General features: G+C 46.7%; 1 protein-coding gene and 1 long non-coding RNA gene across 5 annotated transcripts in view; both read right to left on the bottom strand.

Moving 5' to 3' along the window:
* LOC109550947 (transcription factor Maf) overlaps window positions 1–24,058 on the bottom strand; it is a 591,860-nt gene that overhangs the window by 92,431 nt on the left and 475,371 nt on the right. The gene's annotated exons all lie outside the window — the stretch shown is intronic.
* The window catches only part of LOC141277207 (uncharacterized), an 89,642-nt gene continuing 67,504 nt past the window's right edge, over window positions 1,921–24,058 (bottom strand). The window contains exon 3 of the long non-coding RNA XR_012328191.1: window positions 1,921–22,789. This is a non-coding gene — a long non-coding RNA (uncharacterized lncRNA). The remainder of the gene's footprint in view (window positions 22,790–24,058) is intronic.

Raw genomic sequence — 24,058 nt, 5'->3', positions numbered from 1 at the left:
TGCACCCAAGTGTCAAACGTCTGCTCTGTCTTGTCATCTCCGTGTGTGACCTACGCAAGCCACTTTCCCAACCTAAATCTGCTTCTTGTGGCAAAGTGGAGGCAACAACAGTACCACCCTTACAGGCGATGATGATGATGACACCGGGCACTTCATTAATGCATTGCACACGCATTTGCTGAGTGCCTGCAATGGGCAAGGTTTAGTGTAGCTTCATAACGGTGCATACAGCAGGGCAAGCCCCTCGTCGTGGAACAGCCTTTGGCCTCCCAGCAGAGATGGGGAGAGGTAGGTAGCTTACAGGGAATTGGGATGCAGAGTTAGTAAGACTCGCTGATGAACTGGATGTGTGGGATAAAAGAGAGGAAAAGGAAACAAGAGACATCTCCAGTTTCTGGGAGATTTCACTGGTAAAGCCATTGGCTCCATTCTTGGCATACAGTAAGTGCTCAACCAGTGTTCACTGCTAACATGATTGTCCACATGGCTATCATCATCATTCATCATCACTTTAATTTTTACCACCTGCTGGCCAATCTGCACAGATAACTTTGATATTCAATATAACATAGGGATTACAGGTTCGGCTAAGCCTACGTGGGCTCAGACCTTAACACTGGCATTTGCCAGCTGTGTGACCTTGGGCAGACTGCTTAACCTCTCGATATTGGTCTTGGCAATAATTTGGGGGGCATGATGCCAAAAGTACAAAAGAAAAAAAATCAGTAAATGGGATACATCAAACTCAAAACCTTCCACACAGCAAAAGAAACTATTAACAGAATGAAAAGACAACCTACGGAATGGAAGAAAATTTTTGCAAACCATATATTGAATAAGGGGTTAATGTCCAAAATATATAAAGAGCTCAGTCAACTCAATGACAACAACAAAAATCTGATTTAAAAGTGAGCAGAACTAAATAGACATTTCTCCAAAGATGACATCAAAATGGCCAATGGACGCATGAAAAGATGCTCAACATCACTAATCACCAGGGAAATGAACGTCAAAACCACAACGAGACGTCACCACACACCTGTTAGAATGGCTATCACCAAAAAGGCTAGAAATAACAAGTATTGGTGAGGATGTGGAGAAAACGGAACTCTGGTGCACTGCTGGTGGGAATGTAAATTGGTACAGCCACTATGGAAAACAGTATGGAGGTTCTTCAAAAAATTAAAAATAAAACTACCACATGATCTAGCAATTCCACTTCTGGGAATATACCCATAGGAAACAGAATCAGGATGTTGATGAACGATATGCATTCCCAGGTTTATCACAGCATTATTGCTATAGCCAAGATATGGAAACAATCCAAATGCCCATCAACAGATGAATGAATAAAAAGATACGCTACATATACACTATGGAACATTATTCAGCTGTGAAAAAGGAAGATATCATCCCATTTTTGACAATAACAATGGACCTTGAGCATATTATGCTGATCGAGATAAATCAGAGAAAGATAAGTACTATATGATATCTCTTATATGTGGAATCTAAAGTTAGACCTATAAAAAAGCAGAGAGTAAAATGGTGATTACCATGGAATGGGGAGGAGGGGATAAGAAGGATGGAGTTTAAGGGTTCAGATGTAACAAGGAGTAAATAAGCCAGAGATCTAATATACAATGTAATGAACAAAGACGATAATATTGTACTATAATTATGTAATGAGATACGTATTGCTCTATCCACAACTATATTACCATATATCAGTGTATCAAAGTAACACACTGTATGCCTTAAACTTATACAATGTTACACATCAAATTTACTCAAAAAAAAAAAAATTGAGTCAAGGTATATACTGAGGTCTCTTTTCCCCTCTTGCAATAGTTCCTGAATAAAATCTACTTTCACTGTTCAAAATAATCCCACCCCCCCCCCCCACAAAAAAAAGCTAATTAGTGTTTCTATAGCGCAGTTTCTGCCTCTGTAAAATAAGAGACGATACAAGCAGCTACATCATAGGGTTGTTATAAGGGTTAAACGTGCTATTTTATGAAAAAGCCCTTAGGGCCGTGCCTGGAACATAAGAGCTCTGTATGTACGATCTGCTGTTTGCTGTTATCATTTCCCAACTTCTCCACATCATTCACATCCCACTCCTGCCATCCAAACTGCCTGCCTGTAAAATGGATCCTCCAACATCTGACCCTCGTTTTCCACTTGAGAATAGAGGAGAGAAAGTGGATCCGCCCAGCACACACTGAGATGGAATCCTCCCACGAATCATAAACCAGAGGTCTGTGGTGCATCTGGTGATTGTGGGTGATTCTGCAGCTCCGGCTGGGGTCACTCTGACCCCCAGACGAGCTGACCACCAGGCCTGCCCGCCTCCTCTTCTTGCACAAACTCCCAGCCCTCCGAGTGGGAAGGGGACAACCTTCCCGACGGCCTCGGTTTGGAGCCAAGTGCCGTGGGGGTCTCAGAAATGGGGACAGTTGTCCTGAGGTTATTGAAGAGGAGACACAGCCCAGGTCCCCGAGTGCGAGGACATGGGCTGGACTTCTGCTTTCGGGCCTGGCTGGAAATAACACATCAGCACCTTTCCACGTGATGGTGAGATGCTCGAAGTTCCTGCGCCTGCTCGAAACGAGAAGTGAAGAAACACACCCACACTCACTCCATCACATACCCCCACCCCACCCCGAGTCAACGAGCAACGACATTAAAAAATGGCAGAGACCGCGGCCACCCTTCACTTAAAAAAAATAGTACTAGCGATGCCGTCTAGCCAGTGTTGAATCATTTTCCAGAGTTAAGTCCCCGAGTAGACCTCCAACATAGCGCATGAAAGTAGCCCCTGGGTTGTGCTTGAGTGACAGTCACTGTGGGTTCTGACCTTTGTGTGTCTCATCTTTGCACCCCTGGCATTTGCATGAGACGTGGCACAGCACGAAGGCCCATGGAAGTGAAAGCTCATGTGAACACATGACTCGGCACTAAGGCCAACAGATTCCTGTTATTCTGGTACACCGTGTAATTGACATGTAGAGAAATATAATATGAAGGCCTGTATCGGCTGAACTGCTTCCATTTTCCCACGTAGTTGGAACAGGGCGACCTGAGCTTAGCCAGACTGGTGCCAGCAGAGATCCTGCGGTCCCCTTCTGAGCAGATGTGTCATTTCCACAATCCTGTTCCCCCCAGCCTCACCGTTCCACAGGCGCGCAGCCCTTGCCCACAGTGGCCGAGGGCTGCGATACCACAGATGAAGCCTCCGGCCATCAAGAAACAAGGTAATCCGCCTCCTACAGGTCATTAGGGCAACATTTCTTGCTTTCATCTGTCTACTTTGATGGGTGGAAAATGCATTAACAGACAAGAGCACCAACCACGTGTCCAAGCTGGGAAACGGCTACAACATCGTAAGAGTGATAGTAGCTGCCGGCATTCACCGAGGCTCTCAGGGAGCCAGGCGCTGGGTTACAGCGGAGGGGAACCAACTCTCCCCATTTTAGCCCTGAAACTTGCGCATCCCAGAAAAACCCTCCTTCGGCCAAACTGCAGTTGGTACCACTGTTTGACCCATTATGTTCATGTGGAGAAACAGGCTCAGTGGGTTACAATCTTGCCCCCAGGGTCACACAGCTAGGGAGAAATAGGGCTAGGGACCAAATCCCGGCTGCCAGAGGCCGATGCTTGTGCTCTGAGCACCACTCTACACGGCCTATGAGATCAGAGGCTGGCAAAGATGGCGAATTTTACAGGGAGCCTTCCCTGGAACGCCGACAAGCTCCATGTAGCGGTTCCCCCACACCCCACCCTTTGACTCACTAACCCTTCACTGTGGTGAGTACCGGATTCGATTTTGCAAAAGCAGACTTACCTCCCTTCCTCTAAACCAGACCGCCTTCCAGGAAACTGCCTGCCTGTGCCTCAGTTTCCCTTGTTTTAAGGACCATGGTGATGACATTGGACAGAACACGGGGAAAGGTCAAACCATGTCATCCGGGGTATCCCTGAAGACCCAGGACCCTCCTGACCCAATCGATGGGGCTGTCCAGACGATCAATACCGATCCCTGTGGCTGAATTGACCAGACACAGGTCCATATTAATCATTTAAGACAACTGGAATGGTCGGATCAGCTGCCATGGTTCAGGAACTTTGGTCCCTAAGGCCCTAGTTAAACGAGGACCCGACCTTTTTAAAAATATAAGGTGTTACTTTAAAAATGTCTGGGACTTCAAGAAGCTCCTGGATGGCAGGAGTTGGGTCTCTGGGAGGCAGAGGTGAAGTCAAGTCTCACCTCCTCATATAAGGGCCTGTGCGGCTGCACGTGGGCTAACCCCTCCAAGCCTCCGTTTACTTTTCAGGAAAATGGGCGTGAATGGATATTGGTCTCATGGAGTCACAGAGACCCAGAAATGAGATGAGGTGGTAACATGCTTATTCTAGAGCCTGGAAGTTATCAAGTGTTCAATAAAATTTGGCTTATTGATATTTCTGCATAGGAGTTTTCCCCCATGCAAAACATCTTTTCCGTTGGCATCCTGAAATATTGAAGCTCTGTTAAAAATTGCCTGGGCCTGTATTGATAGATGTCTGTCTTTTGCAAGCAGACCCCTTAGTCCTCAGAATAACACTGAGTTTCTTTTTGTTTCTTTTTTTTTTTTTTTTTAAGATTTTTTGATGTGGACCATTTTTAAAGTCTTTACTGAATTTGTTACAATATTGCTTCTGCTTTATGTTTTGGTTTTTTGGCCCTGAGGCATGTGGGATCTTAGCTCCCTGACCAAGAATCGAACCTGCACCCGCTGCACTGGAAGGCAAAGTCTTAACCACTGGACCTCCAGGGAAGTCCCTAACACTTGAGTTTTAAGAGGCAACGGACATCAACTTGCCAACAGTCGAAGAGCTAGGAAGTAGCAGGTACAAAGCCAGATTCTTCTGACTCGAACGTCTGTTCTTTCCACAGTCCGAGCTGTTCTCCTAAGCCCAGCAGTGGGAAAGTGGGAGATGAGAGAATAAAGGAGTCCCACCTCCTGGGAGCTTGGGCTCTACTGGGTGACGAGCCATTAATGCAAATAACATCCTATGGACAACAGCAGGAAATAAGTGCTAGCTGGGTAACAGGAAGGAGGTGAGGCTGTAAGCGACCCTGGGCACAGAGAGAGGTGGGAGATGGGTGGGCGGAAAAGGTTTTATAGCACAAACTTGGTATCTGATCTGAGCTCTGGCTGCTGAGGTGAATTTCAAATAAACCATGACAAACGGGGACCCTGAGGCTGCAGGCACAGCATGAATAACGGTGTGGAGGTAGCAAGTCGCCAGGCTAATTCAGCCAGTGGCCTCGATCGGCTGGCGCCTTGAGTCCCGGCCAGCTGCTCACCAGTGCCTTATTATATAATGGCCTTTATTGGCTATTTGCAGAAGATTCACGTAAGGTGACCATTTTGTCGGGTCTGCAGTTCTCTCTCCTGCTCCGCCTGTTCTTTCTCTATTTCTATATCCATCTCTATCTCCCTGAATTTCTGCTTTCCTCAACCCCACTTCTTCTCTGCTTCATCGTGAGCAGAAGACTTATGTTTTCACATTCAAGTTAGGCTTTCATATGTAAACGGGTTTGCCCTAGATTGTGGTGCATCGGCTGGCATTACAGAGCACGAATAAGTTGTCTGGACGTACATTTCATATTTAAAGGAGGCTCGTAACACTTGTCCAAAGCGAAAATGCTTCCACTTTAATACAGACTCTATGGCCGTGAAACAATATCCGGGTCCCCTTCCACGGAAGGAATGGATGCTGGGTTTGTTTAAAAATATGCTCCTGGACTTCCCTGGTGGCGCAGTGGTTAAGAATCCGCCTGCCAATGCAGGGGACACGGGTTCGAGCCCTGGTCCGGGAAGATCCCACATGCCGTGGAGCAACTAAGCCCATGCGCCACAACTACTGAGCCTGCGCTCTAGAGCCGGCGAGCCACAACTACTGAGCCCTCGTGCCACAACTACTGAAGCCTGCGTGCCTTGAGCCTGTGCTCCGCAACAAGAGAAGCCACCGCAATGAGAAGCCCGCGCATCGCAACAAAGAGTAGCCCCCGCTCGCCACAACTAGAGAAAGCCCGCACTCACCAACAAAGACCCAAAGCAGCCAAAAAATAAAATAAATAATAATAATTTAAAAAAAAATTAAAAATAAAAATATGCTCCCTGCACTAAACTTTGACCATAAATGACAAGCTGCCTGTTAGCATACATCCCCTCCCAGCCAGGCATATGATGTGGATGATTTCCCCCCTCAAACAAAACCACGAGAGCAAACCGAAGAAAATCAGCCATATCTCCATGCCGGGTGCGGGGGGAATTCATACAACCTGACTCCCGGCTCCTGCAAAATGGAAATGAAACGTCTCAGTGGCTGCTTTCACTCCAAGGACTTAGGAAATTGACTAATAATGCAAATATCCAAAGGTTAATAGCCTGGTGACATTACTGTAACTTGCACGGTGGCTTAAAGGGCATTATCCATCACACGGCCGGCAATGGTCAGTTAGCAGAAAGTACGGATAAGTATCAAAAGAGGAATGAACTCCCAGAATCAGGAATTAATAAAACCTGGAACTCCCCCCCCCCCATTTTCTTCCTTTAATGGAACCGGGCAACCTGCAATCTTGGTCTCATGCGCACAAAGTTCAGCCCCCTTTCTTGCATATGAGGTCAGTTCCTAACGGGTTACATGAATGAGAGCACGAAAGGCCCCCCACGGCCGCATTCTGCATTTGTGGGGAGGAAAAAGGTCAGTGAGAACCCATCAAGGGAGACGTCATAAATGAGCCAAAAAGAGTCTGTGCAATGCCTTCGGCTGTGGCTGTTTTGGACAAAAGGAAGCTAGCTAGAAATCAACTGGAAAAGGCACCTAATAAATGTGGTCAAGAACTAAGCCAGCTCTAGACGTCAGCTCTCTCTGGGCCCAGCTTGACCGCCCTTACTAAGTTATTGCCCTCACATTTGGAGTTTGCATGGGGGGACTGCAGCCCCAGAGAAGTGGTCCATTTCACCACTGAGCGCACTGAGGCAAAGGCACCTCCCTGTCTCTGGTCAGGATTTGAGATCCCTTCCATTTTCATCGGCTCGCCTGGGTGAAGTTCTCTCTCTCTGCTGCCTTTTTTTTTTTTTTTTTTGGGGGGGGGGTGCTTTTCCAGAAAAGGGTGGAGCCGTATTATCTTTGGGAAATTGTAGATTCTCAGCTTCTGCTGCTTAACAGGAAAATTACTGCCCTGAGCAGCCCCTGGTCAGGCTCCTACGGAGTCTTGTCGCATTATTTAACTACTGAATTGCGATATGATTGAAGTTGGTACCAAGTAGCTCTGGCAGAGTCTGTGGGCTGGCAGGTGCTGGGCATCAGGGCTCTGCTGCTTCAGCTCACTGCTTTGGCTCTGCTGCTCCCAGGGGTGCCAGCCAAGACCCAGGCTGCTTCTGCTTTTTATTTTATTCTTCTGCAAAATGCAGAGGATCTAAATACCCAGCCCCTAGGCACGGGCCACTCCCCAAGTGGTGTCTTGTGGGCTCCTTAATCCGGATTTCTCCCTCAGTTCCTGCACCTTGCCAGGCTGTCTGTCCCAGGCAGCCCTCTCTCTAGACTCTAAGCTGCGTTATGCACAAGAGGAAGGAAGGATGTCCCCCTCCAAAGAGCGTCCCACTCCCACTTCATTTTTTCTTGCCTGTATTTTTTTCCCTTCAAACTAGCTTGAGTTTGCACCTTTTGGACCCAAGAATGGCACACAGGCATTGGCCTTTTTTTTTTTTTTTTAACTTCTTTTTTCAAATGGAAAGCACGTGTCAAGCAGTCTTTTCAGGGATGCTCTGGGGGTAATGTGAGTTTTCCAGAACTGTATGGAACGTCCAGGGTTTAGTGTGTGGTGTTACCAAGTCCGCTTGGAGGTGTTTTGTTTACTTTTTAATATTTTAAAATGTGTTTACTTTTTTACCCCTTCTGGGCAGGGCAGGGTGCTGTTGCATGAGAGGGGCGCCGGGCTGGAAGCATAGGCGGGCTGCCAAGGTGAACCTCCCTCGGCAGTAGGTTCTCAGTCTAGAGACTTCCGGGACTTCCCTGGTGGTCCAGTGGTTAGGACTCTGCGCTTCCACTGCAGGGAACGCGGGTTCGATCCCTGGTTGGGGAACTAGGATCCCGCATGTACTCAGCTCGGCCAAAAAAAAAAAGAAAGAAACTTCCGCTGTTTCACTCGAGAGACTCAATTTCACAGCTTAGAAGATTTTTTTCCCCAGGCCCTTCAGCCCGCTTCTCCTGGCTTGGCCTGTGGCCACTCGGCATATCCGGGGCCACTGAACTATAACGACCTGCTGAACGTGGCCTGTGTTTCTGTGGGCGTGAAGGAGACAGAAACACATGCCTGCCGCCCAGACAGACCCCTGGATCTCGGCAGTGTCCCGAGTTGTCACGTAGCACTCAGCAGCCCCAGGGGAAGAGGCAGGATGGCCAGGAGGGAAGAGAAAGGTTCACAGTTAAGCTGCTGATAAAAGCCCAACTTCTCGGCTGGGCTCCTGACCTTGAGTAGCTGAGAAAACGCATCTGAAACGTGGTTTTTCGCCTCCATTTCTTTTCACTTCCTCCCTCTTCTTCATTATTATTATCATCATCGTGACAAAAGGAACACTGCTTTTCATACAAAGTAAAACTTGACCTTCTGCCATCATCAATCCAACTGTCCTGATGGGTAACCGCTATTAACGGCTTCGTACACGCCCTTCCAGACTTTTCTCCTATGCAACCATAAAGCCACACATTTCCACACATTTGCAAGACAGAGAGAATCGTACTCACGTTCAAGAGCCACTGCGAGCATCAAGTAAGAAAACGGCTGTGAAATAAAGATATTAACAGCTATCTTTTTCTGGTGTCTGGTTGGAATCGATTTCGCTACCCTCTACGTACGCCTTTCACAGGGGCCGACTGAGTGCAGACGTTCAACACGCATGCTTCTCACCTCAGCTTCTCCGCTGGGGTCCACCCCAACTCCAAAAGGATCCTTTGCTATTTTGTTGGAATTTCCACAAGCCCTGGCACAGAGAGAAATCTTCTGGATCTTACAGTCTCGGGCCAGTTTCGGACACACAGGACAGTCTCAAAAGGGAACATCTCAGTTATCAAGGTCAGAAGAACACGGCAATTATTCTGTAACCCAATGAGCCACTACCTTCCTATCTAATCACAGGGCCTGTCTTCATGCCTGTCTCCCTGGGAAGAAAACAGACCTTCCCTTATCTCCGGCTGCATCTGTGATAAGGGGATTTGATGAGTCAGATGGTCTGGGCTACACAGAAGACAGGCCCCTTTGTGAGCTTACTGATTCTGCAACTGGGCAAGGGTCTGTTTTACATTTGTGTTTGGGACCCAAAAGAGAGTCCTGAGATTAAGTGTTTTACAGCACCATCCCCCCTCAGCGTGGGATGATATGGGGCTGGGGAGGCAGAAAGACTTACATGCGTTTCAAAACATGGGCATTATTTACAATACCCAAGACAGGGAAACAACCTGAGTGCCTATCAATGGATGAATGGATAAAGAAGATGTGAGATACACACACACACATGTATACACATATATGTATATATGTACATATATACATACACACAATGGAATACTACTCAGCCATAACAAAGATGACATCTTAGCGTTTCTGACAACATGGATGGATTTTTGAGGATATTACGCTAAGTGAACTAAGCCAGACAGAGAAAGAGAAATACTGCATGATTTCACTCATACGTGAAATAGAAACAAACAAAATAAATGAACAAGCAAAATGAAACAAGAACAAAGACACAGAGAACAGAGTCATTGTTACTTTGTTCCTTCCACAGAAGGAGCGGGGCAAGGAGCAGAGGGTGCAACGGATCAAGGAGATCAACTATATGATGATGGATGGAAGCTAGTGTTTTGGTGGTGAGCACACTGTAGGGTATTCAGAAATAGAAATAGAATGTAACACACACGAAGCTTATATAATGTTACACATCAATGCTTTGTCAATAAAAACCAACAAACAAAACCCATGGGCTTAGAGTCTGAGAGAGGTGGACCAGCCATACAGAGCTAAATGAACCTGAACAAAGATGGAACTTCTGAGCCTCAGTTTCTTCATCTGTAACAGGAAATGTAATACCCATTTCACAAGTTTGTTATGAAGACTGAATACATCAGTACTTAGGAAGTGGTTAGCCTAGTGCCTGGCACATGGGCACGTGGTAAGGTCTCAATAAAGAAATGTTAAAAAATAAAAATAAAAATTAAAAAAAGAGAGAGGATGGCAGCATTTTCTTTCAACTACAGTGATTAATTTTCCCTGAACAACAGGAAGAGGAAGGAAAGAGTCTTGCAGAATGGAAAACAGAAGAAGCACCAGTGTTTTTCTGAGGCTGTCTGATGAGAAAGGCAGAATGGAAAGGGAATAGGTGTCAGGACAGAAAACCTGGACCCCCATCACTACCTGCTTCCCTGATGGGAGGTCCCCAGGCATCACCTCCCACTGTAAAAAAAAAAAAAAAAAATTGTAAAACAGACCTGTAAAAATTGATTCCAAATTTCAATGGCCGTTCAGGATCTTGGATCAAAACTCTGCCTTTCCCCCCCACCCAACACCCTCTTTTGTTTTCATCTTGCATTTACTCGGAATCCCAGGAACCAGACTTCTGTCTCTGTCTTCCTTGTTTGGGGCCACGTGTCTGGCTATCTTGATTTTCTGTTTTTCTTATTCCTTTGCTTTGAGCATCTCCTAATGCTTTGGGTGAGGACTCCCAGTTTTTGTCCTGCTTCTGTAGAACTCTCAGTCCCTTCTTGGGAGTCTTTCCCTATATCTCATTCAGCTCCCAAGCGGGGAAGACCAGACGGTGAAGATTTCAGCCCAGGTTTCCGGCCAGGGGTGCCAACGGCGCAGTCTTGGAGTCAGGCAGACATGCGCTGTACAAGCCTCAGAGCATCCTCACCTAGACTGGGAAAGTCCCAGAGCCTCTCTGAGCCCGCTGATTTATAGGGACATTGAGCATAATAGAACCTACATGCTCAAGGCTCCTGTGATGATTCAGAAACCTGTGGACAAATGCCCAGGGAGAACTTTGCAACTGGAATACAGGAACCTTCGGTAAACAGTGGCGATTCTCATCAGACTTCTCTGATTGGGAAACGTGGCCGCTGCACGTGGTAACATTTCTAAAACTGTTAAAATCACTGTCACTATTTCACGTGGTAGAGCCCCCTCCTCATGTTTGCCCCTGAAAAGCTGCTATTAAATCCACTGTATGTCTCACGATGTGCCCTTTGAATTAAGGAAATGCGAAATATTATGGTCAAACACTTGCGCCTAGGCGTTCAGCCTTCCTGAAGGAGTAGCATATTGCCGCCACTCTCCCGACGTCCCTTTGGTTCGGGCCACTTGGCGTGGGCACCCAGGGCTCTTCCCAAGGCTGCATGAAATGGCTAAAAGACCCAGGCTGCAAATGGAGTGGGGACACTGGGCCTGGGATGGGCCACATCTGGCCGGGCCTCCCATTCAACTCAGGTTCCCTCTCCTCCAAGGAGAAGGTGACAGAAGCAGGGGAGATAGAAGGATGGGCTTCTCTAGGCAAACCCCTACAGTTTCACACCAAGGGGGCTCCTGTTTGGTAAATTAAGAAGGAGCTGATTCAGGCTTCCCACCACAAGTTCCAGTGCGAAACGCGGGTTTCCCAAGATGCCTCGTGGCAGGAACTGACTTCCAGAATGAATGGCAAGGAAGAAGTGAAAGCCCTTGCTTTTCCACTTATTCCTCTGCAAGATGGAGGTCACTGATACAGGTAGGAGTGCTCTGAGCTACACAATGTGCTAGACCCTCTGTAGCTGTTATGTTATGAATTTCATTTATTAATTCAATCAAGTGTTTACTGAGCAGCTACTATATGCCGGCCCCGGTTCTCAGATCAGGGATGCAGGAACGCACCAAATGACGTCCGTGCCCTCGTGGAGCTTACATCCTAGAGACAGGAACTGGGCAGTAACAGGTAAATAACCATGTAACATACCAGAGGGTGAGAAGTGTATGAAGCAAAATGAAGCCGGTTAGGGAAATATGCAATTGGATCGGTGGGTGGGGGAGAGCTGAAATGGCTACTGTTTTAATTCTAAAAATATTCATACTCTACTAAGAGAAGCTAACATCCAGTGATTATAAACACTGTCATCATTAAAATTGATTATAAAAGATTTCTACCCTTACAGTGGAAGCATCTGTGTGCCGTTAACAGGTGCCACACACTTATGAAACTCTTGAATGCACGCTGTTATCGCATCCACCCATTTTACAGAGGGGGAACCGAGTCTGGGCTTGGGTTAAGTAGCCTTCTGCAGTTCACAATACTGCACGGTACATCTGGGTTTCACAACCTGCTCTGTCTGACTGTAGAATGTTATGTCTTAACCATGCTGCTATAACAACCCTATGTGGGAGGTATTTTTACTCAGACAGATGAAGAAACCGAGGGTCAGAGAGGTCACGAGCTAGCAAGGGCAGAATTAAACTTCAGAGCTATTGTACTCCAAAGCCTAAGTTCTTTTCTTTCTACCACAGCCCATCTCATTAACCTGGGGAACCTTAAACGACAAAGATAGGGATGGCCACTAAAACTTTCCAGCAGGACCCAGAATGCGTGCCCAGTGCCCCCGTCTGCTTGCTCCTGGGAGGTCCCTGTTGTTCTGCGGGGCCCATGGAGGCTCCAGGAACAGCGCCCATTGCTCTGAAAATCTCGTGTGAGGGGTTGGTCCTTGCAAGGCGGACGGCTTCATGCCCATGACTGAGAATCGGTTGGTTGTCACTGTCACCAACATGCATAACCTCTGTGCAAAGCATGGCCTTTATTTTGGTGCAAACAGAGTCCAACTGAACCTCAGGGTGTGGGCGTGTGTCAGAACGTGACTCACCCCTGTGCGAGCTTTTTTCACTCCTGATTTGATGATGTAGACGGCTTTGAAGTCGCTGGAGACCTGACTTTAGCAAACGACCGAAACAGCGAAGATTGTACCGACAAGCTCACCGCACTCCGTTTCCAGAGAAGTCTGTGCCTGTGCAATGTTCTAGATGCGTCTCTCCACAGAGCCAGGTTCACCATAAATGAGAAAGCATCTGCCCACACAGTGAGGTTTGCAGGACACTGGTTAAAACTTTCTGCCTCCTCCCCGACACACACACCCCCGCGCACACACGCGCTCGCACGCACACACACAGGCACTCACGCGCACACACACCTGCTCTGGTGCCCCAAAGGACACCGTGGTGCGCTTTTCATTTCTCAGAGCCTCAGTTTCCTCTTCTGCTAAATGAGATAAACGATACCTTCTCTGAGTTGCTAAAGCATCCTCTCTCAGAATGCCCTTGACCCAAGCACCGCAGAAAATGGCCATCGGTCCCTCCCTCCTGAGTGTCGGGCCACTGTCCATCTCTCACAGCTTGCCAAGACCAGCCATCGGAGAAAACAGAAAACTTGCAAGAGAGACGGTGAAAAACGCAGGGTTGTGGGGCCTATAAGAATATTCAGAGGACGTTGCAGAGCCCTGCCCACCCCCTGGAGAGAGGGACAAGGGGAAAAGCACTCACAGGAGGCCTGAAAACAAAGAGACATCACTCACTTAATCCTCCCCTATGGGCTGGTTGCCGATAACACTGTTAGGCTGAATAGAGCAACGTTCACTGAACACCAACAGGGAGGTCACTGGACATAAGTCACCTCCTAAATTCTCAGGCTCACCCTCTAGGGAAGGCTCATCACCCCTATTTAGCAAAAGGGGAAAACAGGACTCTGAGAAAGAAAAAAATGCATTATATCACAGCAGGAGAGAGCTGGAGTCTGGGGTTACCTAGCCCTTCACCAGGTCCTGGATTCCTTCCTTCCTCCGTTCCCTCCGTTCCTCCCTTCCTTTCTTCTCTCCTTTCTTTCAACCATTTTTATTGCCTGCCTCCCTCCCTCCCACAAATTTTTTTTTCTTTAATTTTAATTCTATATTGGAGTACAGTCGATTAACAGTGTTGTGTCGGTTTCAGGTGTACAGCAAAGTGATTCGGTTATACATATACATGTATCTCTTCTTTTTCAAATTCTTTTCCCATTTAGGTTATTACAGAATATTGAGCAGAGTTTCCTGTGCTATGCAGTAGGTCCTTGTTGATTATCTGTTTTAAACACAGCAGTGTATACATGTCAATCCCAAACTCCCAATCTATCCCCCCCCACAACCCTTCTCCCTGGTAACCGTTAAGTTCGTTCTCTAAGTCTGTGAGTCTGTTTCTGTTTTGTAAATAAGTTTGTTTGTATCTTTTTTTTTTTTTTTTAATTCCAGGCACAGGGGCTGTGAGCAAAACCCACCAATTCCTGACCTCCCAGAGGCCCAGCCCAGGGCTGGAGGTACATACTTGCTTCCACCTTTCTCATCCACCATCGACCCACATCCTCCCACCTGGGCCGCTGACACAGCTCTGGGCTCCAACTGACTTGGAGCTCACGGGACACGTGACATTGTCTGAACTCGTCTTTGTAGGACAGTTCCAAGCCGAATGTACTTTCTAGCTCACCTGCTCCACTTAGAGGGAACTTACACTCTGTGGAGTAGCGTTCACGCACTCTCTGTCCTCGTGTAATGAGCACATTCTGGAACATGCGAGTGTCACAGCAGTGTCATGTAGCCCTTCTTTTAGGGCCTAAGTGCAGTGTGTCCTATAATTCATTCATTCATTTATTCTTTCTCCAAATATGTCTAGAGCACTTACAGTGTGCCAGAAATCACCCTGTATAGGCTACAGGGGTGAGCTGGATAGATATGGCCCCTGCCTTTGGGGGCTCTCAGACCATGGAGAAAGATGATAAGTCATTAGGTGATGACCCACCTGCGTACAGCTGTTCCCAGGTTGCACCCATGACAGGGGTGCTCTGACGAAGAGCTCCATCGTGTGCAATGCTAAAGAGTAAGGACCTAACTGGAGAAGGGCTACAATCATGCTAATCGGGGAGGGCTTCCCGGATGAGCGGAATGTGATCCCTCCTACCTAGTACACAAGCCATTTCTAGAGTGTCCGCCATTCCCATCCTTTTTACTCCCCGAGGATGCAAAGATGCAGATAGCAGCCCCAAACCTGCCCTAGTACAGGACAGGATAACTTCGTCAGCCCAGACCTGCGGCCACCAGAAAGGAGACTCCTGAAACCCCGTCACAGGGGTGTGATCTAAATCATGGGATGATTTACTGCCAACAGCCCCTGGCGTAACATCCCTTATTCTCGGTAGGAACACAATAAACATTACATTTTTTTGTTGGATACATCCATTTCATGACTCCTTTTAAAATCATCTGTGTGACCAATTCTATCACTTGACGGTTTTTGTACCCGTTCCCTAAGTACGGGGAGATGGTGCTACAAAATAGTTTTAAGGCTAAACAAAACACAGGGCAAAGGGCCTTTTAGGACACTGAAAACAGCCTCTGTTGGAAGCCTCTCCTATTTTATTGAGTCCAAGGCTATGATATGGAAGAGAAGAGCTATAACTGCACCTGACTTGCCCAAACCTCCACGGCCAGACTAGCAATTAACACAGGTGGTCTCCCATCGGGACAAACATCAGTGAAACTCACAAGGAAAAAATTTAAGGGGCAAAAATAAAATCAAATAGCACTTCCCGTGCAACTGTTGGTTTCAGCAAGGAAAACTGGAATGCACTAATGCAACTAGCCACAGACTTTCACTCCCACGGATTCATCCTTCTTTCAGCAGCTCATTTTCCCCTAAGTGTCCTACACACTCTTAAAGTCCAAGCAGAGAACCAGGGGCTGCCTTAGGTGTGGACGCCTACTTTAGGGGGGGCTCCCCCTCTAATTCTTCTAGGTCCAGGTTGAAACCTAGCCAATTACTAAGCCATCGAGAAAGAAACAATGGCTAATTAAGTTGAAATTTCGGGGGGGGGGGGAGGTAATTAATTTGCTCTTTCTCTGAAACTCTTCCTAATTGAAGTAAACTTTAGAAGTTCTATGGATCAATGGCTCAGACAATTTGTAAAACTGTGCCTACAGTGCTTCCTTAAAAAGCAGAAGGTTGAAAGACGGGATGTTAGCTAGTGTATTAAATTAACACTGACCTTCAGCCCCCTTGGCCAAGTCCAACTGCTTGAGAAAATGCTCAGGTACACATATAAAATAGAAAATGATGGCTCTAGCAGATATGGGAGAAGTGGAAGGGGTCTGAGGCCACACGAGTGCATTTTAAAACAAATAGGTGGGATTCATGTCACATTTTATTACTGAAAAAATACTAATTCACCTATTTATCCATTAATTGATGCATTCACATGGTCATTCCTCCAATAAATAATCCCCGAGCGACGATGACATGCTGGGGCCCTTTGGAGCACACTGGGTAGAGAGAGAGAAAGCATCAGGAGACCTCTCTGCCTTCCTGGAGTTTAGATTCCAGTGAGGGACAGAAACAATGACCGTGGAAGTAACCACAGAAGTCACTCAATTTCAGCTGGAGGATGGGATGCAGCGGGGATGAGCGTGTCGTGGACCGTGTTTCACCAGGATGATGGGAGATGGGTTCTCTGCAGGACAGAATTTCAGCTGAGGCTTGAATATACTGAGAAGATATTAAAAATACACAACTGCCAGGAGATTCTAAGGTATACCCAAGGGTGACACCCGTGGCTTTGTGCAAAGGCACGAGACCAACCAGGCATGGACTGTGTGGCAGACAGAAGGAAGCCTAGTGTCTAGGTTTAGAGGAAGAGAGGTACGAGTGAAGGTGAAGGGCAGGCAGAAGCCAGGTCCAGGAGGCGGCCCTGAGACACTGAGGCTTTAATTCAGGTTCAGTGGAAGCCAGTGAAAGGGTTTTGCTAAGGTCTGATTTATATTTTTTAAAAGATCATCGGCAGACAGATAATAGGGAAATAAGAATAAAGGAGAGAGCTGTTTCTTTTCTGCTAAAATATCAACTAAAGGAGACACTGGGTCTCTTGATACGGAATGAATGTCATGTTAGGGATGGGGGTCCTTTGTTTTTATGCATAAAGGTGTTACTGAGTGTTTCTCAGGAGGCGCCAGCAGAACTGGCCACTTTGAAGGTCCCCAGGGACGAGGGGACTAATGAATGGGTGACTTTGTAGATTAGGTCAAGGACAACAATTAATTTTTCTGGATCATGCCCGTGATCCAACGAGAACAATAGTTTTGCTGCAGAGAAAGGTAAGAGAGAGGCGCCCGGGAATTCTCGCAAAAGATAAAAAGAAAGCGAACAAAAATATATTAAGTGTCTCCTATGAGCCGGGCATTGTGCTACATGCCAGCAATAACAGGATGAGCAGGAAGGGACCTTCCTGTTTTCTGGAGGAGACAGGCAAAGAATCGCACAAACAAATGTCAGATTGCATGGGGCTAAGGTCAAAAAATTGATCCAGCCAAGTTCAAGGTCATGGCTGGCGGTGCACCGTGGGGTGAGAGGCGAGCAGAGGGGAGGAGGAATTTAATCTCACCACCACCAAGGAGTTCTAGTTTTGACTTAAGTAGCGGTCCCCTGGGGACCTTCAAAGTGGCCAGATGTGTCAGACCCTCCTTAAAAACACTCAGTAACACTTTTATGCATATAAGCAAAGGACACCCATCCCTATCATGACATTCATTCCATATCAGGAGACCCAGGGTCTCCTTTGATTGATAAATATTTTAGCAGGAAAGGAGCAGCTCTCTCCTTTATTCTTATATTCCCTACAATCTATCCATTGACGATCTTTTAAAAATATATCTATATAAAATAAATATATATTTTTAATGTTCTTTTCCATTATAGGTTATTACAAGATATTGAGTATAGTTCCCTGTGCCATAGAGTAGGTCCTCGCTGCTCCTCTATTTTAGGCATAGTAGCGTGTATATTTTAATCCCCGACTCCTCATTTATCCCTCCCCCCCTTTCCCTTTTGGTAACCGTAAATTTGTTATCTATGTCTGGAATTATGTGTTTTTTTTAAAAAAAATAGATCTCTGTGCAGTTTTCTACACAAAAATGTATCTCTTATGCAATTAAAAACGAATTAAAAAAATTAATACAAGGAAGGGAAAGGAATAAACTTGAGGGTGCAAAACCCACAGAGACAACGTGAGTACAGATTAAAGGAGGGAGAAAAAGAAGCCGCCCGACCTTGGAAATACACGTGCTCCAGCGGGCACGGCGTGCCAAGGGGGCACCTGGGTGAGGGCACTGTCCTCTGCGTTGGGTGGTTGGCCCCGACGTGGAGTGTGAGCCCTTGGGGGGCTTCCCCGTGGCCTGCGCCACTTCTTGGAGATTCACTGTCTCCCTCGCCAAGACATCTGAGAGCATCACCAGCTCCAGTGCTGACAAGTGGGTTTCCCAGAAGGTTAAGGAAGTAACGGGGGGTGGGGGTGGGGGGGGCTGCCGGCCCAGGAGAAGGAACCATTGGTTAAGTTAGAAATGACATGGCCTTGGGAGAAAGTGACCGTGAACTTGAAGCTACTCAATTTCTCTCTATTTTCCACAGTGGGGTCAGAGAGCAGTGGGCAGACATATTTATAGAAAGATTACTATAGGCCGGTAGAATGCTCAGAACTTTCCAAAATTTATGTCTCCCCAATTAGAACATAAGCTCTACTGAGGGAGGGATATTGATTTCTTCAGCTCTTGTCCTCTGTGCTTACAGCAGAGTTTTATCCTCAGTAAGGATGTGCCCAAACCATGAATACACGGATTATCCATTCACATGACTTTGGACAAGTGACTCTGAACTCTCTCTGCTTCCGTTTCCTCATCTCTAGAACGTGGGCCATAGCAGCGCCCGCTCACAGGGCGACTGCGAGGACGAAATGAAATGATGCACTTTGACGAGTGCCTGGCCACTGCCAGAGCTCCATAGATGGCGGACACTGATGCTGTTGTTAGTATTATCCTCATCACATCATCATTATTATTATAATGGCCTATGAGCAAGCATTATTATTCATGCTATGAATTAGGAAACGGAGGCTCAGGAAGGCAAAGTAACTGGACCAGAAACACAGCAGAGAACAGAATCAAAGCTCTGTGTAGGGCACCCAGCCACATCCGGAGAAATGGGGGCGGGGTGGGGGACGCACAGAGGGCAACCTGGTGCGCGCACGTGAAAGGTGATTAGGGAAGATGGAGGGAGACGTGTTGGTTTCCTGTGGCTGCTATGACAAATTACCACTAGCTAGTGGCTTTAAACAACAGAAATGTATTCTCCCGCAGTCCTGGAGGCCAGAAGTCCCAAATCTGCATGGTCAGCAGGGCCAGGCTCCCTCTCGAGGCTCTAGGGCGGAACCTCTTTTACCTCTTCCAGGTTCTGGCGGTTGCTGGCAATCTTTGGTGTTTCTTGGTTTGTAGACACATCCGTCCAGCTTCTGTCTCCACGTTTACACCACCTGCTCTTCCGTGTCTTCTCCCCTTAACTAGCCTTCTAGGGACACTTGTCAGATTTAGGGCTCACCTCAGTCGAGGAGAACCTCATCTCAAGATCACATTAATTTAATCACATCTGCAAAGACTCTTTTTCCAAATAAGGTCACATTCATAGCTTCCCGGGGACGTATCTCTTTCTTCTGTGGTGGTGGGGGACTAGTGAACTCACTCCAGAGGTGCATACCCTCAAGAGTGAATAAAACAAGCAACGTGATCTTCGGGAACACAGATGCCTGGACTCACCTCTGAATAACAACCACCAATGCAACTGGCATGATCACATGCTTCGGGCATGGCAGGCTCCTTGCTCAAATCGCAGCCTTCAGACGCCGTCTCTCTGAGGCCTCCCTCCAGCCGTGTGACTCAGCTACTATCACCAGCCTGCCTTTACAGAGGAGGCATACGAAGCAGAGAGAGAGGAAGGAACTGGCCCAGACCCCACCGCTTGCAAGTGGGAACCAGGATTTGAATAGAGACAGGCTGTCTCCAGAGCCCTGGTGCTGGAAAGCCATGTGTGCACGCAGACACACACACACACACACACACACACACACACACACACACACAATTTGAGGTCTGGTAAGAGTCAGAACAGAGCAAGATAGAAGTACCCTGCTGGAGGCTGATGTGCAAAGTTAAAAGATGACAGTGAACACGAGACAGGAAGAGTCAACTCTTCATTTGCTTTTGTCTAATCCATCAAAGGGAACGAGCTTAGACCAGAAAGAGCAGAACCAACACGGTTGGGACGCCCAAGATACGTAAAGTGATTTTAAAAAAAGGAGTTTCAGTCCAGGCAAAATGGAGTCAAATCTTCACGGTGGGTATCTAACCAGGATCCTCTGGTCCTACGGAACGCGGATACTCTGTGATGTTGAACTAGGAGCCACAAAGGAGCCACAGGGTTAAAGCTACAAGAACTTGATTCTGACAGCCAATCTGACCCCTCACTGCATCGCTTAATCTCCTGTGCAACTTTCGGCAACCACTTTCGCAATTTCATCTCAATTTTTTTTTTTGCGGTACGCGGGCCTCTCACTGCTGTGGCCTCTCCCGTTGCGGAGCACAGGCTCCGGACGCGCAGGCTCAGCGGCCATGGCTGACGGGCCCAGCCGCTCCGCGGCATGTGGGGTCTTCCCGGACCGGGGCACGAACCCGTGTCCCCTGCATCGGCAGGCGGACTCTCAACCACTGCGCCACCAGGGAAGCCCTCACCTCAATTTTTAATGCATACAACACAGCCCTGTCCATAACGTCTAAAGACACAGAGTACTTTTTTTTTTATAAACTGAAGATGTCTTGGGTGACATTATGGACATTTTCCCTTCGTTTCCAGAATTTATGACCTCCTGTAGAAATAATAACATTTGCAACCTCCTAGGGCTGTCGTGACGGTTAAATGCCTTAATACCTGTAAAATGACTTATCGGGGTGCCTGGCATACTAGGTATTCAACACATTTGATTTAAGATGTTTTGCCCAATCCACTCTCCAAGAGTTGACAAACAGGGTATATTTCTTTCCCAATTTAAAATTTTTCTATCCCAAACTGCAGCTTTTAAAGTCCTGCACTATAAATGATATCTGATTTAGCGCAACATCTATACTTAATGAATTTCTGTTGGATATGGCGACATTTATATGTTTCAACAGAAATGATCATGACATTAGATGTTCAACACCCGAAATGAGTTGTAGAGACACTGAACTAGGGCAGGGATTGGCAAGCTTTTCCAGTAAAGGGCCATCTAGAGAGTAAATATTTCAGGCTTTGAGGATCGTAGGGTCTCTGTCACAATGGTTCAACTCTGCAACTTTAGTGGGAAAGCAGCCCCAGGGAATATGTAAATGATGGGGGAGTGGCTGTTTCAATAAAACTTTATTTACAAAAACAGGTGGAGCCTGGATTGGGCCAGAGGTTGCTGACCTCTGAACTAGGGTACGCCAACATTTTGCAGATGTCAACAGTCATTTCTGAGGCATCCAGAAATGTCATTTCCTCTGGACAGGAAATGAGAAGAAGACTTTGAAAAGAGAGAAGAGCAGATGAAGGATTCCAGAAGGGATAAGCTTGATTTGGGGCCTGAGGTGCAGAATAACTTGCCCAAGGCAATTCCTGTCGAATGTGGCAGCTGTGGAGTTTGAACCCAGGCGTTCTGGCTCTGTAGTCTGTGTGCCGTTTGGGAGAAGATGACTGGATTTTTACATTTTAAAAGGTTTTTAAAAGCCTGTTTTCTGCAGTGGCTTGGGGTGGGAGCCCTGGGGGCAGCAGGCGGCCTTTGGGGCAGCAGCCGAGGTGAAAGGTACAAGATCAGTCCTCATGCTTTGTCTCTTACAATGACATTTATTTTCTTGGGACATTTACGATCGGGAATGCGTTTTGTATTCCTCAAGCACTTTTACCCACTTCTGGATCTATTTTCTCAGTGACAGGCTCTCTCGGAGGCAGATGGGCTGAGGACAGCTGTATCCATGCCCAGATAAAGCTGTGAGTTATTATTTGACGTGAGATAACACAGCAAGGCATCGATGTGACAAGGTCACCGAGCTAGCTTCAGGAAGAACTGGCTGTAGGTAAGTCAACTTCACCCAGGGTGGCCCAGAAGTAACTCAGGTGGAAATAGAGTTTGCGGTGCTCAGATGAAGAGCTCTCTCTTCCTACCCAAATCATATCCATTTCTGTTCACTGTAATCCAGTGGCTTATCAAGGCTTGCAGGGACCGTACCGCGAGTCTCAACTGACTTAACTCTTAATTTTTACAACAAGCCCACGAGAATACTCTTAGAATCCCGTCTTAGAGAGGAGGAAACGAAAGCTCAGTCCTAAGGACACAAACACTCGCAAGAACACTGAGTCATTTGTAAATCGCCTTGTCGGGGCATTGCCCTCTCTGTCACGGTTTGAGCGCCATGAAATCCTCTTAGGTACCAGACTTAGGGGCAAAGCTTCGCTTCACTGTTTCCCTAATATACGAGAATCTGAGCAAACCCAAGACACTCCCCAAGCCTCAGTTTCCTTCTCTGTGCAACGGGAATAAAAACGTCCAACTCTCTGAGTCGTAGGGATTAAGGGAAACAGCAAACGTTGCCAAGGGCCCATGTTTTCTCATCCCTGAAAGTCATTCATTCAAGGAGCATGCATTAATTAAGTACCTCCGGAGGTGATTAGCAGCCGGCATACAGTAGGTGCCTAATATATGTTGCCTCCCTAAGCATCTCTCATTTCTTTCTTCACTGATTTTCAGAGGGCACTGCCCGGCCAAGAGCATCTTCATGATATACGAGCGCCAGTGGTTGTAAATCAGAGGTTCCACTTAAGAAAAGAGGAAAAAAAAAAAAATGAGATTTGGGTTTTGGAACAGCCTCCAGACCAGGAAATGCAATTTGGGACATTTAGGGCAACCCCAATTTTTAGGACACTTGGTTGTGCTGGGTAGGAAGACAGGCAAAAGGAGTAATTTCAAATCCTGGTGAGCTCTTGCAGGGTGTTGGGCAGTGGAGATCAGGGGTCTGGGCCTTGTATGAGAACATGGTCCGTTTTTTTTTTTTGGTTTGGTTTTGTTTTTTTTTTTTTTTTTTGATCTCCTGCCAATTTCTTAATCAAACAGGAGGCAAGAGGGAGCAAACTCTCTGCAGAATCTAAACTCCCTCGAGCTGAGCCAGCGCTTGTGTGAGACAAAGCATGTGGAGGTTGGAGAGGGAAATTGCCACTGTGATTTGGAAACCCTTCCTCCGGCCAGTATAAATCCATTAGGTTTTGGAAGTGAACCCAGGTAGCACAGGGGGTTCTGAAAGTCATATTGTCCAACCAGTGTGTAATTAAAATGGAACCCTCAGAAGAATCACTCCTCTCTCAATTGCTCCAGCCACCCTCCATCTGATTGAATGCCAGGACGCTGCCGCCTCGAGCTTTGGCTTGCTTTCTGCCAAGCTGTTTAACCATCAGTTCTACGTTGCCTACATGCTTAGCACTAAGGCACACAGTCAGTCGGTCCTTGGTATCCACGGGTTTCACATCTGTGGATTCAACCAACCGCACATACAAAATATTTAGGGAAAAAAAATTCCACAAAGTTCCAAAAAGCAAAACTTGAATTTGTTGTGAGCTGGCAACTACATAGCATTTACATTGCATGAGGTATTAAAAATTATCTAGAGATGATTTAAAATATAATGGAGTACTCATCTGTGGAATCTAATTTTAAAAAAGATACAAATGAACTTATTTACAAAACAGAAGCAGACTTACAGATACTGAAAACAAACTTATGGTTAACAAAGGGAAAACACTGCGGGGGGGGGGGGGCGGGGGGGCAGGGAGAAATCAGGAGCTTGGGATGAATACTCGCACACTACTATATATGATAGATAACCAACAAGGACCTACTGTACAGCACAGGGAACTCTACCCAATATTCTATGATAACCTATATGAGAAAAGAATCTAAAGCAGAATGAATATACGTATATGTATAACTGAATCACTTTGCTGTACACCTGAAACTAACACAACACTGTAAATCAACTATACTCCAATAAAATTAATTTTTTTTTTTTTTTTTTTTTTTTGCGCGGTACGCGG

The sequence above is a fragment of the Tursiops truncatus genome, chromosome 19 (genome assembly GCF_011762595.2).
Source record: "Tursiops truncatus isolate mTurTru1 chromosome 19, mTurTru1.mat.Y, whole genome shotgun sequence".
NCBI lineage: Eukaryota > Metazoa > Chordata > Mammalia > Artiodactyla > Delphinidae > Tursiops > Tursiops truncatus.
Note: the sequence above shows the minus strand (reverse complement) of the source record. Positions and strands in the feature narration are given on the sequence as shown.